This window comes from Hemiscyllium ocellatum, chromosome 4 (genome assembly GCF_020745735.1).
Source record: "Hemiscyllium ocellatum isolate sHemOce1 chromosome 4, sHemOce1.pat.X.cur, whole genome shotgun sequence".
Classification (NCBI taxonomy): domain Eukaryota; kingdom Metazoa; phylum Chordata; class Chondrichthyes; order Orectolobiformes; family Hemiscylliidae; genus Hemiscyllium; species Hemiscyllium ocellatum.
In genome coordinates, this window is record NC_083404.1 from 89,081,480 (window position 1) to 89,098,805 (window position 17,326).

Genomic DNA, 17,326 nt, shown 5'->3' on the forward strand with positions numbered 1-17,326 from the left:
AAAGGTAGAAGACAGAGGTTGGTAGTGGAGGGTTGTTTTTCAGACTGGAGGCCTGTGACCAGTGGAGTGCCACAAGGATTGGTGCAGGGTCCACTACTTTTTGTCATTTACATAAATGATTTGGATGTGAGCATAAGAGGTACAATTAATAAGTTTGCAGATGACACTAAAATTGGAGGTGTAGTGGACAGCGAAGAAGGTTACCTCCAATTACAACAGAATCTTGAGCAGATGGGCCAATGGGCTGAGAAGTGACAGATGGAGTTTAATTTAGATAAACGTGAGGTGCTGCATTTTGGGAAAACAAACCTTAGCAGGACTTATACACTTAATGGTAACACTCCCTAACACTTAGGGAGTGTGGCTGAACAAAGAGACCTTGGAGTGCAGGTTCATAGCTCCTTGAAAGTGGAGTCGCAGGTAGATAGGATAGTGAAGAAGGTGTTTGGTATGCTTTCTTTTATTGGTCAGAGTATTGAGTACAGGAGTTGGGAGGTCATATTGCGGCTGTACAGGACATTGGTTAGGCCCCTGTTGGAATATTGCATGCAATTCTGGTCTCCTTCCTATCGGAAAGATGTTGTGAAAATTGAAAGGGTTCAGAAAGGATTTACAAGAATGTTGCCAGGGTTGGATGATTTGAGCTATAGGGAGAGGTTGAACAGGTTGGATCTGTTTTCCCTGGAGCATCGGAGGCTGAGGGGTGACCTTATAGAGTTTATAAAATCATGAGGGGCATGGATAGGATAAATAGACAAAGTCTTTTCCCTGGGGTCGGGGAGTCCAGAACTAGAGGGCATAGGTTTAGGGTGAGAGGGGAAAGATATAAAAGAGACCTTAGGGGCAATGTTTTCACACAGAGTGTAGTACGTGTATGGAATGAGCTGCCAGAGGAGTGGTGGAGGCTGGTTAAATTGCAACATTTAAAAGGCACTTGGATGGGTATATGAGCAGCCAGGTAAAGATAAGTGGCAATATTATTTTAAACATTTCCCTTTGCCCCTTCAAAACTAGAATCAAAACTGAAAGTGTCTGTATAGAAGCAGGAAACAAAATTAGGGGAATATAACAGCAGATTTTTATCCCCACCATTCTCCTGTAAAAGGTCTAGAGAGGTGAACATGTTACTGCATAAGGTGAGTGTGTGTAGAAAGTTCTCTAATTTGGAACTTCACAACAGCTATCACACAGAATAAAGGCATATTATGTCTTGCAGGAGATGACACTATTGCCTACAGCATTCAAAATACCAGGAAACAAATGCAGGTCAGTGTTTTCGGGGAGCTGGCAAGTTACATGTATTTGAAACTATTACGCATTGTATAGGGAGATCAAAATTTAATGCCACAAAGCAATATCGGTTACTTGGTTTCATGATTACTGATGTCAATTTTTCAGCCAATCTCCTTATACTTCACAGACCATACAGCACACACAAGTCAAAGGTCTTACACACATTTTGTTTCACACATTATAACACTTAAACCCAAAGGCAACAAGCTAACATCCATAAAAGACTTCAATTTTGGCCACATGGCATTCATTAGTGAAATGTAACATTGCAATGACATTGGATAGAAATGCCATGCATTTTGCAGGATTTGGAATGGAAGCCTGGGTTGAACTATGCATCAATATGGGCAACACATCAGCTGAATTTCTGATGCTGGCCAGGATAAACCACAAGCATGATAGATGATGCAAATGCCATATCTGCCAACCACTGGCATTGCAATTCATACTTTCTGAGTTGGCTACAGATGGCAAATTTCTGCTCCGCTGATGAAAGGAAACTAAGCTAGTGTCATTGATCATTGGCAGACACATATATCAAATGCTGCAGATCTAGTTTAGTATTTGCTGACCATGCTGGCTCACCTTCTTTTGTATCATTTTACTTCAACCATTACATATTTTACATAGGAACATTGACAATGAAATTACCTTATTGATACATAAGTCTTTTTCTGAAAATAACTATTGATTAAAAAGATTCAGAAAAATATTGCACTTTTGATTAATCAACACAGTACAAAATCTCTTAAATATTGTCAAAATGAAAACAGAACCTGTAACCAGGCACCATTTTTTTCGCCAAATTAAAGCATCACTTTCACCCACTGTAAATAATCAATCACACAAAGAAGAGAAATCCAGAATTGCAGATAATTTAGTACAAATCCAGGATTGCAGATAATTTTGTGTTAAAGTTGGAACTGTAATGATGTTAAGGTGCCCTAACTCTGAAATGCAGAAAAGCATTGAACTGCAACTTTGTAGGAATTTGCCATAGAGCCTGATGTCCCATTTCTGTGTTCCTGTGCACTGCCAGTGTACCTGCTCTTTCAGCAGCCAGAGCTACTGAAGTAAACCCATTAGATACAAAAGCAAGTTGCCTCATAATTGATATAATGCAATGAACAAATAAACAGCAAAGTCACACCAAAAGAATGATTATAGCTTCATGCAACTTTCATAACAGGATCAACCTAGTTGTTACTATAGCAACAGAAGTGCAAATTGTAAAGATTTCTTTGCTTGCGCTCTCTTTCCCCTATTTGGACACATATGTGCAGCTTTATCCATCCACAGAAATACTCTATTCTGTCCATGGTATAAACCAGTACTCACATGGGAGAAACTGCAGTCAATGATGAGGTAGAGTTATGCTTGTTTCTACTCAAGTCAAACTATAATGTACATCCCTAGTTCTACACTATGGTTTGTCTCTTTCTTTTATGTAACATAACATCATATTCCTGTACTGACTGAAATTTCTGGATTGTAATAACCAAAATCAAAGCTTGAAAACCGAAGAATATTTCCCCATTGCCCCACAACATCGTCAGTCACTTACCTCCCACTCACAGCTAAAGCAGCAGGGATCAGCTTTTGCATCAAGTCATTGTTCATGATTTAGTCCCATCAGACCAATTATCTTGCAACATATTCTTTCTCTCCTTTGAACTATTAGAAGAATTATTGTTTACTTCATAATACAATACATTATGCTATTATTCCATTATTTATTTGTTTCATGTTCAGCTGCTTCTGAAGTCTTACATTATGAATTGTCATTATTTCCTTGAAAGGAAAGAAAAGACCAAAATAAAATTGACACCACCGGTGGGCAGGGATTGAAATATTTTAACACTAATAAAACATCGTAACTGTAAATCAATAATGTATTGATCTCAGCACTAAATGTCAGAAGATTATTTGACTTGTAAACTAAATTGAACTGGAGTAGCTGAAGATATCATAGGTTTATGTGAAGATTTGTATGAATGTCACTATTGCATCAGACAGTAGATAAACATACGCCAGTAGTATCACTTGAATGCTTACAGCATGGAAGGAGACCATTCAGGCCTATGTGTCTGTGATGGCTGTCCACAAGAGCAATGTACAGGAAAAAAAAGTGACACTTTGCTTTTTATTAAACACTTCCAGGGATCAAAAATACTTGCTGAAGGGAAAGCCCTCAAACCACAAGCACATTTTAAACAATCATAAAATATCTTCAAGAATTTTAAAAAGTACAAGATTATTGCACTCACGTGTGTTTTTTGAAATTTCTGTAAGGGTGTTTTGAAGAACTTAATGTGAACAGCTTGCTATTGCAACTCATTTAATTTTTTTAAAGTTTATCATGATTTGCATTAAGCCCTTCCAGAACTGTGTCAGATGGTCCATTCAAGGCAATCTGGAAATCATTTCACAGACAATATTATGCTTTTATTGGATTTCCCTGGATAATTAGCGCACTTCAATTGCTTTCTTGGAAGAAAGGGTCTGTAAAATTTACCTCTTCCAGATTCATGAAGAATAGAGCTGCAAAGTCTTCAGAATAAAAGGATTTCTGCTCTACATGGATAGGGTCTCTTAAACCCAGCATCAAGAACAGCCTCGAGTGAAGCTGATTTGCCCTCGTGATTTAAATTTTGAAAATGTTAGCAATTTTCTTTTCATCTGTGAGGAACAGAAATGGACTTGTATTTTCAATAGCAGCTGCAGGCAGTGAGTAATTTTTCCTGGATCTTTAGAACTACTAATTTGATTTATATCAGAAAAAATTATAGTTATGAGATGGTGCAATGTGTCAGACTACTGTGATTTTCTTTTGGGATCTAATTTATACCCAATTAAAGTGTACTCTTTCCAGCAACTCTGATGGATTTAAGCAATTCGAAACTTACTGATTGACAAAATTTTATTCATTCGTTTCTAATTAGTGCAAAATTGTTAGTTCATGTTCAAGGACAGCAGAAGCACAACATCTTAGTAACTGGGTTCTAAAAGACTAGGAATCAATCTCTTGCTATGTACTAAATATTATGGAATTATGAGAGCATGTATGAATGACGTAGTTTCAGTACATATAGGAGAAGACGTCTTCGCCTAGTTTTTAAAGGATGAGTCTCATGTGGAAAAATGTCAAAATTGCAACATAATTACAGGCTCTTTTGATCAACTGGTTTAATCCTCAACATGAGCAATTGTCCAAATTCTATGTTCCCACCTCTTTCCCATAATTGAATTGAATCAAATTAGTTTTATTGTCATGTGCATTCAAAGGAATTCAGCCAAAAATTGCAATGTAGCTGTTTATGGCACCATCTTAGGTATAAGATACCCTGGTACAGATACTTAAATATTTGATACAGAATTGAAATAAAAGAAGTCCATCATAAGAATAAGAAGCTTTAAGAAATACTTGAATTACAGTCCTTTTCATCAAGCCCGTGCCAGCACCTATTTTCCAGACCACATTGGGCCAAGCCTATAGACCACTGTAGGCTTCAAAACTTGATGCCTCACCTCTAGTCTACAAGGGCCTCACCCCACAATGGTCTCCAGTCTGGGACTCGTTTTCTGTGCTGGCCTCTTGTCTGTAAGGGCCTACAATCCAGGGGTCATCACCTCCATTCCTCTGCATGGAGGTTAAGGAAGTTAAATGTTTGAAAGAAAACATTAAGAAAAGAGAAAAAAAAACAAGTAAAAGAACAAGTTGGAGCAGAGTAGTTCCAGCTGGGGGTGTTCTACTTTGCTGCCAACTTATTTGTATCTTTTAGTCCTTTTATCTGCAATTGTTTGTGGGACCCCAATGGCCTATTTCCCCCAGAAAGAAAATCTTGTCAAACTGATGAATGGTCTAAGTCATCTGTATGTTTAAAAATGGAGAACCATTGTGACTAGTATGTTCATTTCAAAGTATTATCATTATTCCCTCTGGGTTGTGTTGTAAATACTCTGTAATATCACAGTTTGTTTAAATTTAGCCCACGCATAAAGGGTGAGTTAGTTTGCATCCCAATCTTTAATTAACAATGCATTCCAATTCTCATAACTCTGTGTAAAAAAAGGTTTTGTTTGCACATTGTCCTAAAATGTAACATTTCACCATTTGTGTTCCCCTTTATAATCCTCCCAATCACTTCAATGTGTTTCTATTTGTTCTTATCCCATTCTTTCATGATTTTCACACCTCCTCCAAGTCACTGAAAAAATTACAGAAGCCTCTACTGTCATCTCATTTAACTGATTGTCATTCTGAGATGGGCTGAGGAGCTATTTCTCACACCAGGAATGTCCAGTGAGAAGCCCGCAGGAGAATCAGGAAACCACTTCTTCTCCCTTTTCCTGTTGATCTGAGGAATGATAGGATCCAGCAGTGAACCTGTGAGCATTGTCCACATCTCTCTCTCAGCCTTCAATGTGGATCTCTGACATCCACTGGCAGAAAGAGCTTTCTTTTATGGTCATCAGTTGTCTTTTTTATTTATGTATTCACAAAATGTAGATGTTACTGCCAAAGCTGGAATTTATTGCACAACCTTAATTGCTGTTGGGAAGGTGGTTGTGAGTTTACTTTTGAACTTTTGCAGCCCATGTCATGTAGATAAAGCCACAGTGCTGTTCAGAAGGAACCCCAATGACAATGTTAATGACAATAACAGTGACAGATATGGTTCCGAGACAACAACAGAAATTGTTGGAAAAGCTCAGTAGGCCTGGCGGCATCAGTGGAGAATGACCCTTCCTCAGAGTTCCAAGTCCATATTCCATGATGTGAAACTTGGAGGAAACTTTCCAGTGGCGATGTTCCCATGCATCTGCCATCCTTGACCTTTATAAAAGTTAAGCAAAATGTCCTGGCAAGCAATGAACTGCAAGATTCTTATGGAAATCTAAAAAATAGAATTGATTAGTTTGAAAGCCTGTACCTTGCCAATGGATAATTGAAGTAGTGGTAGGTATAAGACACCCAGAAATAAAGTATTTCAACATTTAGAACATAGAACATAGAAAAATACAGCGCAGTACAGGCCCTTCGGCCCTCGATGTTGCGCCGATCCAAACCCACCTAACCTACACTAGCCCACTATCCTCCATATGTCTATCCAATGCCCATTAAATGCCCATAAAGAGAGAGAGTCCACCACTGCTACTGGCAGGGCATTCCATGAACTCACGACTCGCTGAGTAAAGAATCTACCCCTAACATCTGTCCTATACTTACCACCCCTTAATTTAAAGCTATGCCCCCTTGTAATAGCTGACTCCATACGTGGAAAAAGGTTCTCATGGTCAACCCTATCTAAATCCCTAATCATCTTGTAATCATTTCCTAGAAGAGAAATCTATATTGAACAAAACAAATTCTTGAGGTGGGATAAATCTGGCTCTGATTAAATTCCTTCGTTAACTCAAGACAGTCAGACAGATTAGGACTATTCAAATGATTCTTGCTGATTATGGCCTAATGCATTGACTAGATCATAAGACTGAAGAATACAAAATACACTGCTCCTTATGGATCAACTCCATTTGTTTGTTTGTCAGGCTAACGAATATTTCTGAGGAGACTGCCACTCTCTGTTATGCAGAATAGCATTCCCCTGCTTCTCCGATTAGATCATCAAATCTATGGCCAATACACAATTCTCAGGACTAGTGCAGCTTGAAAAGCACCGATGGCTTTGATCCCAATTTAGGTAATCTGTGACTGCCAGACCAAAACCTGTCAGTGCTTACCAGAATGTGATTGTTATTGAATGCCTACCAATGTGAGGGTATCTGTACTGGTTGAGGGAACTGGGGAATTATGTAACAATGACTGTTTTGACTCTCCCATCTTTTCCTTAATGATGGATGTCTTTCCCCCAGCTGTCTCTGAAGCAGTCTCCTCCAATCTTAGATCTGTGTAAGAATGTGCATTCTGTCACATCTTTCAAAATACTCCTAGTGTGGAATTCCCATGTTAACAGTGGATGCCACATGAGCATTAGGCCTCATGTTCACCAGAGGCTGTCTTAAACTCATTCATTAGGTTGCTCACTCCCTCTTGTTTCCCTCTAATATCTCATTATCTTCAATGTAATAACCCATATGCTGGCCTCTGGGTTCTAGAGCTCCCTCTTCTATAGAACTAGGATGGACTGGTGAGGAACTATTTTTGGTATTCAGCATTACAATGGCAGAAATAGGATCAAAAGATTTGCACATTGTTATTTTAACTAGTCATGCACCAACAATATGCACAACACTGTGCTGGTAACAGACTGACCATCAATTGTTTACTACCTTCATTAGTAACTCAGAGGAGGGGGCAGAGAGTAATGTCCCTAAATTTGCTGACAATGCGAAAACAGGTGGGAGGGTATGTTGTGATGAGAATATGAGGCATCAGGAGAAGGATATAATTAGATAAAGTGAGAGGGCAAAAATTTGGTAGATGCAGTTTAAGGTGAGGAAGTGTGAGGTCATGCATTTTGGTGGGAAGCACCAAAAGGCAGCCAATTAGTGAATTGGAGAGAGACTCTGAAAAGTGCAGCATAGTGGGATTGGCGTGTTCTTATGCATGAGAAACAAAACATTAGCATGTAGTTACAACAAGTAATTAAGAAGGCAAATGGAGTACTGGTCTTTATTGCTAGGGCCATTTAACAGTGGAGAAGTTTTGTCACAGGATGTTGGTGAGGTGGTGCCTGGAGTATTGTGTACAGTTTTGGGTCCATGTTTTTAAGAAAGTATGCACAGGTATTGGAGTCAAAATAGATTCATTAAGTTGATAGCTCAGATGAAAAGGATGATTTATCAAGAACAGCAAGATAGTTTATACATTTATTCATTAGAGATTGGAAGAATGAGCTGTGATCTTATTGAAATGTACAGGATTATGAGAGACCATGACAGTGTAGATGTTGTGAAGCTTTTCCATTAGTGCAGTGTCGTGAATTTGGAGACTGTCCCCTTATTTTATAGCTGTCATTTAGAATGTGAAGGCATGTCTTCTCCCAGAGAGTAGTGAGTGCCTGGAATTCTCTTCCCCAGTGAATTGTGGAGGCTAGATCACTGAAAATATTTAAGAAGGCAGTAGATAGATTTATGAAATATAGAGGATTGAAGGCTATATTGAGTAGGCATGAAAGAGGAGTTGTGGCCTGGGACAAATTTGCTATGTTTTGAAATGTCAGGTCAATTGAGAGTGCTTATGACACAGTGGCAGTCTACCTATCTCTGAGGCAGGAGGCCTGCATCCGAGTCTCATCTGTCCCAGAGGTGTACAGTAACATGTCTTGAATGGCAGGCCAATCTTGAGGGACCGTATGGCCTACTCCTGCTCCTACTTCTTAATTTCCTGCATGAAGCAATGCAGATGCTACTATTGACTACTTATCACAGAGTGGAATTCTTTTCATTTAGCTCCAAACATACATAGCAAATTCATGAGCAGTAACCTTATCACTGCATGTTGCTAGTAGGGTTAGCCAGTTTTGGCTGAATAAATTCCAGCAGCACCCATACACATTCCTAACAGGAAAAGTGTCACTTAGCCTCAAGTGAAGCTAGCCCTCTTCTATCTTTCCTGCCATTAATTAAAAGATGTGTAGCAGTAACATGGTGTGAATAGAAATGTCTGAATTTTTGGGTACTTCGGTGTAATGATGCTTAGAAAGGAGAGTCAAAATGATTTTATGAGAAAGACCAGGATAACTTACTGCAGTTTAAAAGTATCAAGTTACGTGAGGATAAAGTGGGATAATGGCATTGAAACAGAGAATTAGACGTGATCCTATTCAATGATGGAAAGGGCTTGAAGAATTGAATGGTTTACTCCTGTTCCTAGCTTCTATATCTCTATGATCAGGAAATTATGTTTGACAAGTATATTCGAGCTTGCTGAGGAAGAAACTCATTCAGCAGATGAGGAAGAAGGAATATATGTCAGCTACATCAATTTTCAAAGGACATTCCATTTTGTACTATACAAGAGGATGCTACAAAGATTTATGACTCCTTGTGTTGTGTGGTGCTATCAATGTGGTAAATGGGACAGACTTGCAACAGATTCAGCAACTCAGGACTGGGCATCCGTGAAATGCTGTGGGAAAAAAAAACAGCAGCAGAATTGTCTTCCCGCACAGCCTGCTACCTCATGGCCAACATATCCCCATTCAACACTACCATTAAGGCGAGGGGATCAACCCTGGTTTAATGGACAGTGTAGGAGTACATGCCAGGAGCAGCACCATGCTAATAGAAATGAGCCATCAATCTGCTAAAGTAACCCCAACAGGACTACCTATATGCCATACAACAAAAGCAGCAAGAGATTAGATTAGATTAGATTACTTACAGTGTGGAAACAGGCCCTTCGGCCCAACAAGTCCATACCGACCCGCCGAAGCGCAACCCATCCATACCCCTACATATACCCCTTACCTAACACTACGGGCAATTTAGCATGGCCAATTCACCTGACCCGCACATCTTTGGACTGTGGGAGGAAACCGGAGCATCTGGAGGAAACCCACGCAGACACGGGGAGAACGTGCAAACTCCACACAGTCAGTCGCCTGAGGCAGGAATCGAACCCAGGTCCCTGGCGTTGTGAGGCAGCAGTGCTAACCACTGTGCCACCGTGCCGCCGTAAACAGGGCTAAGCGAACTCACAACCAACAGATCAGATCTAAGCTCTGCAAGCCTGCCACAACCACCCATGGATGGTGGTGGTCAATTGAATAACTCACTGGAAGAGGACGCTCCATCCTCAATGATGCAACTCACACATAGGGTAAAAGACAAGGCTGAAGCACTTGCACCAATCGTCAGCCAGAGTATTGAGTGCATGATTTATCTTGGCCTGCTCCAGTGGTCGTGAGCATTAAATGTACCAGGCTTCAGCCACTTTGATTCACTCCACATGATACCAACAAGCACTTGCTGGCAAAGGATGTAAGCCTTGACAACATTCCGATGATAGTACTAAAAACCTGTGCTCCAGAAATTCCTAGTCGCCTCGGTAAGCTGTTCCAGTATAGCTACAATACTGGCATCGACCTGACCATGTGGAAAATTGCCCAGCTCTGTGCTACATATAAAAAGTAAGACTGATCCAACCTGGCCAATTATTGCCCCATCAGTCCAGTCTCAATCATCAGTAAAGGGATGGGAGGTATCATCAACAGTGCTTCCAAGCAGTACCAGCTCAGCAATAATCTGCTTAGTGATGCCTAGTTTAGATACCATCAAGGCCACTTAACTCCTGACCTCATCACAGTCTTGGTTCAAACATGGACAAAACAGCTGAATTCCAGAGGGGAAGTGAGAGTGACAGCCCTTGATATCAAGTCTGCATTTGACTGAGTGTAGCACCCTAGTGAAAATGGAATCAATGGTTATCAGGGAGAAAAATCTCTGCTGGTTGGATTCATACTGGGTACACAGGAAAATGATTGTGGTTGTTGGAGATCAGTTATCTCATCTCCAGGACATCTCTGCAAGAGTTCCTCAGGATAGTGTTCTCAGCCCAATCATCTCCAGCTGCTTTACCAATTACCTTCTCTACATCATAAGGCTAGAAGTGGCGATGAGTGCACAATGTTCAACACCATTCCTGATTCCTCAGATACTGAAGCAGTCTATGTCCAAATGCAACGTGATCTGGACAATATCCAGGTTTGGGCTGACAAGTAGCAAGTAACAGTTATGTTACACAAATACTAGGAAATGACTAGCTCCAATAGGAAATAATCTAAGCACCACCCCTTGACATTCAACATGTTACCATTTCTAAGTTCCACAGCTCTTAACATCCTTAGGGTTACTGTTAACCAGAAACTCACCACATAAACACAATGGCTCTGAGAGCAGGTCAGGGGCTAGGAATACGGTGGCAAATAATTCACTTCCAACTACAGGGTACAGTCAGGAGTGTGATAGAATACTCCCCACTTGCTGGGATGGGTGTAGCTCCAACAACACTCAAGAAGCTTGACACTGTCCAGGCCAAAGCAGCCTGCTTGATTGGCACCAGGTCCACAAGCACCCAATCCCTCCACTACTGAGGCTCTATAGCAGTGGTATGTATTACGTAAAAGATGCACTGCAGAAATTCACCAAAGATCCTCAGACACACCTTCCAAGCCCATAACCACCTCCACCTAGAAGAAAGAGGGCAAAAGATACATGGGAATACCTGCAACATCCTGCAAGTTCCCCTCCAAGGCATTTACCATCCTGACTTAGAAATATATCGCCATTCTTTCTCTGTTGCTGGGTCAAAATCCTGGAATTCCCTCGCTAAGGGTATTGTGGGTCAATCTGGATGGCATTGGTTCAAGAAGGCAGCTCACTACAATATTTTAAATGGGAACAATGGACAGGGAATAAATACTGGACAAGTCAGTGATGCCCTAGACCCATGAATGAATAAAAAAAAATTACCAACATATAATAGCCTGGTTTGAGTGTTTATTAATGAAGTGAAAATAGAGATAAGGAATAAATGGCCACATACGAGTTGGCAAATTATAACCTAATGAGTCAATTGAACATTCGGCTTGTAGTTGGATTAACTTTCAACATATGTCACATGCATATTCACCAGTGAACAGCTTTCACCAGTTCTTAATTGGACTCCTAATTTAAAGGCTCTGGTGCTCAGAAAACAAAAAAAAGGATCTGGGGCTGACAAAGACTCTCACTTAGTACTTTTCTTTCCTTTTCTAACATATCTTGACCTTCTAACTAGCAACCCATCAACTCTTAACCAATCATACATTGGCATTGATAGAGGTTATGAAGATATTTTCCTGATTTCGTTATGTCAACGTACTGTCTGATAAGAAAATTAAAACAGTGAATGTATAATATAGATCTCTTTGCAGATTCTGTTAAGGACATCTCTAAAAACTATTCTGCTGCATTAAGAAATTGATGACAGGGTGCCGCCATGAGATGATGCATATAAATAATTAATTTCGTATAAAGGCAAGATGGGATTACTGGAAGTGGATAGACAGTTTCTCATAAAACCATACATATTAGAGTAGGAAATATGATCATATGGTTTATGGAAAGAGATTGCAAAGAATAGGTGAGGAGGGGTAAAACACATCCCCCCTTCTTAACCCATTTGGTTGGCCACAACAAAAAAATTATATTCTTTTTAGCATGCAGCTATTAACACTTCAATTCAAAATGGAATTAACTGAATCAAAATACAGGAACTAATTACAAGGTTGCCTTGTGTGAAAGAATTTTGTTTACCTGCTAATCCTGAGAATAATAATACAATGCATAAAATTTACACACTAGGAAAGGTACAATATCTAAGAAAGGGACAGCTTCTAATACAATTCCTCCCAAGCTTTTAGCCATTGTCATCCTATTTTAATTCTTGAAATTTTCCATAACCCCTTGGTGATAACTGAGAGGAGAGCAGAGGAAGGCAAAATACCAGTGAGAATGGGGTGAGGGAGACGTAGAGCTCCACATTGGCTATTGCAGCCTTGAAGCATGTAACCCAAAATATCAGCTCATGACCCCATTTGGATATTGACCCCCAATTTTGGGAAGACCTGGTCTGGTATCAAAGGAAGATACAAATTATGCAGTTCAAGAATTTCTCCATTTTTTTGTGTTCATTGAACCTGAGACCATGACTATTTAATTCCTGTCTTGTATCACCACTGGTAGCACAAGTTTTAGAATTCCTGAGCTCTTTGTGAATGCTGTGTTTCTGATTTCTTTTATCAACAAAAATGACATTTGAAATGATGAGAAGGGAACAAGGGGAGAAAGAAGGAGGGTGAATATTCCACACCCTTGGTGTTACTAATTCATTTTCTCTCTTGTTATTTGCTGTTCTGTCTTGAAACATTGATCATTTGTGTATTCCAGAGTTTGGCTCCATCATTATGCAAAGCTGGGTAATTGCTAAAGACCATTTCATCTCCAATATATGCAACCTCTCATATGAGTGTAAATAAAACAGCAGTGGAAGTTTCAATGTCTTTAGATAAAATTATGATTTTAGTTCAGGCAGTTTTGATTATTCTATATTGCTTTCCTGAGCATGCCTTAATCTGTAGTTAGGTGATAATTGCTGCCATTTCTGGGTAATCATTTTTATTTTCTAAATCTAATTTTAGACTAGATTCCCTACAGTGTGGAAACAGGCCCTTCGGCTCAACCAGTCCATACTGACCCTCTGAAGAATAACCCACCCAGACCCATTTCCCCTCTGACTAATGCACCAACACTAGGGGTAATTTAGCATGGCTAATTCACCTGACTTGCACATCTTTGGACTGTGAGAAGAAACCGGAGCACCCAGAGGAAGAATGTGCAAACTCCACACAGACAGTTGCCCGAGGCTGGAATCAAACCTGGGACCCTGGTGCTGTGAGATAGCAGTGCTAACCACTGAGCCACCATGCCACCCTAGACCATTAAGGTTTTGAAATCAGATGATGGAATTTGAAAATTGCTTTGATATTTTATCACACCTTATCAACTCCCAAACATGAGAAACATATGCAAAAAATTGTGTGGAAATGTATAGGGTGTTTAGGGGTGGAGTGGAGGTAGAGCGGTTGGATACCCCTGGAGAAAAATGGATGCTAGCTAAGGGATGAAGAATACGCCTGCCAGGCAGTAATTGACTACAGTTAGAGTGGTAGAGAGTGAATCTTGCATCTTTCAGTGGAACTTCCACCACTCCCCCCACCCCAGGTCAAATTGGCCAGCTACTCAAACAATCCTGGCAGCATCACAGCTCCATAATGAATGCCACCACGGCTGTAACCAGTCCAAGGATGAATGCTCAATGGGTTTTCCCACATGCAGATTATTAAGGTGCAGTGGGTGAAGAGGTTATTGCCAGTGTACAGAGGGGTAGAAAATGGTGCCAATGGTGAACTTGAAAGTCCATTTGGATAGGAAGGTAGGCAGTTACTATTTTATCAGAGGGTGTCCCCAGTGGTCAAGGTATTCTCCAAAGAGAGTGCCCATTTTACTTCAGCCCTTTTTAAAAACTTCAGAGAGAAAAAAAACAGGCTGCCCATGCCTGCCTGTATATGAGAACTTTATTCCAGCATGGGCAGGGTAGTATTGGAATAGCATTGATGAGTTATGTGCAAATAGCGGTCAGGCTGCCAATTTTGATGCTCACCCCCCACTTCATTTTAGATTAGACTTACAGTGTGGAAACAGGCCCTTCGGCCCAACAAGTCCACACCGACCCGCCGAAGCGAAACCCACCCATACCCCTACATTACCCCTTACCTAACACTACGGGCAATTTAGCATGGCCAATTCACCTGACCCGCACATCTTTGGACTGTGGGAGGAAACCGGAGCACCCGGAGGAAACCCACGCAGACACGGGGAGAACGTGCAAACTCCACACAGTCAGTCGCCTGAGTCATGTTGTGCAGTTGTACTTGGTGTGGATACAGAAGTGGTGGACAAGATTCTGACTTCCTTTCCTTGGTTCCCTGCCAAAAATACACCTGATGGGATTGTATAATATTAAATCTTTCCGCTGACCGTTTCTATGATGAGACCAATATGAACAAGCAACATCAACATTTAATGCAAACACAATCTTCATTTACTATCTTTATTATGGCCAGAGTTCAAAGATGTTTGCTGAGGAGCATTGCCTTTCTGAATATTAAACTTTCACTGTCTTCTCTGTTTTAAATTCCCTACTCTGTGGAAATAGGCCATTTGGCCCATTGAGTCTGCAACAACCCTCCAAAGAGCATCATACCCAGATCCACACCCCTACCCTTTCCTTGTAGCCTTACATTTCCCATGGTTTAATCACCAAGCTTGTACACTCTTGGACACTTTGGACAAATCGGCATGGCCAATCCACCTAACCTACATATTTTTGGACTGTGGGAGGAAACCAACGGAAACATGGGGACAATGTGTAAACCCAAAGCAGAAAGTTGCCAAAGAATGGAATTGAACTCAGGTGCCTGGCATTATGAGGCATAAGTACTAACCACCCAGCCACTGTAATTCATACAGGATTTTGGTGAATGGCAATCTGTATGTTGCTTCCTGTAATGTGTCTGGACTTGCATCCTGGACCTCACTCTCATTTTGCTTGACACAAAACCTTGTTGAATTTGATTTTGCTCCTTTGAACTACAGAGGATAATTCTGTTTTAATTCACTCACCAGTTCATGGTCAATTTTGCCAGTGGTCTCTCATGTAGAATAAATTTCCTCTACTTTTTCCTTCATTTTGGGAATGGGTTTTGTGCTAACCTGTTCCAGGAACTCTGGTGGCTTCGGGTAGATGTTCACCTTCTGTCATACTTCTCTGTAGCTCTTTCACTAAGTGCATCTTTACCTGCACAATCCCCTCAGCTGACTGTGAATTCCCTGGCATTCTTGTACACTCAATAAGTAGGTCTCTGGCACTGTCTTGTAATCTTTTATCATCATATGACTATTGGCTAACTTCTTCAAGTCATATCCTGATCATTTCTGAAAAACTGCTGGCCTGTCTTCGATCCTGTTAACTGAAGTGACCCTTCCTGAAGTACCATGAACCCAATTTTTTTTCTGGCCTTTGAAGTCTTCAGAACCTCACACAGTTTCCAGTCGTTGTATCATTTGTTACAGAATTTCTCCAGCCCTCCCAGTCTCTCTGGATTTTTTTTTTGCTTCAGCAATATAATTTACTACTTGACAAATTATCTCAACCATTAAAGTATCTACCCCAGGCATTCATAAACTTGGGATAACCCTTACTGTAGCAAGTTCAGTCTCTAAATAGACTTAATACTCTTCCCAAAGGGCTCTTTTACTGGAAATTAACCTTCTTCCAGGTGTGTAGTGATCGTAATGAGGTCAGCCAGGTAGATTTCATTGAATATGAGTTCCCTGATTACAGCTATTAATTGGGTCCAATCAGGGAGCTCTGGCTGACAAATAAAAAAGGGAGTTGCTAGTAACGCTTTGTACCTGATGAGGTGGTATTAAATTCAGGGACTGTTTATGTGTTTTCATACAAACAAGGTGTCTTTGTGACTGGATACTGGCCTCTATGTCATTATTTTGAAGTTGAATGCCTTTTAATTTTCCAGCAACCAAAATAGATGAGCACCTGATATCTCAGAGAATGCTGATCTTTTGCTTTCTGATTAGTTTAAACATTCAGTTGTCACAGTTCCTTGTGAGACAAACTCTGACAGCCATTATGCCTGAAAATACACTAACCACCTGCAGTGGTGTAGACACTGGTTTTGTAGCTTGGCCTCCTGTGGAATGCCAAAACAAACAATTTTCCTCTCCATGTACTATTTAACCATAGTGGACAAATCTTTGTGATTTCCATCCTTTTTTTATTTAATGATTGGGAACCGTTATATTTTCTTTATCTGGCTTTCCTTTTCCTTGCATCTTGTTTCAAATATATTTACATCTCCCTTAATTCTTGTTGGTTTGTGACAGTTTCCAGTTGAAGTCTGTTTGAGGTTATGGACCTCTTGTTTAGTTGTCAGCCTGTCTGCACCCTGCTTCCCTCTGTTCCTCTTCATGTATCCAATTTGGAAACAGTATTCACTAATTGAGCACCTTAAGAAGAATTACCTCATGCATAATTTCATAGGTTCCTCAACTTTAAGTGATCATATCCATGAGCCAAAAATGAGTCTCTCAAACTTCAGGGAGATTTCATTCAGTCATTTCTTGAAGATATGGAATTTAATCCTATGTACCTGTCGCTATCTAGTATGCATTTAAATTAGCCCTTTTCCTGCCTCACTGTCAGTGGCACTTTCCTCAGGCAAGAGTGAATAAACTTCATGAGCTCTCCTTGTCAGCTTGTTCAATAATTGAAAGGTCAATTGTTGGAACGACTGCAGTAACAGTTGTTAGCCTTTCAAAGCTTTTTCAAATGCAGCATTAAATGTATAAGCTTGAATACTTCAGAACTTTTATTCTCAATAGCTTGTGATTCCCTCAATGGTACAGCCTGCATTGGAATTCTCCTTTCTCAACTTAAACTCCC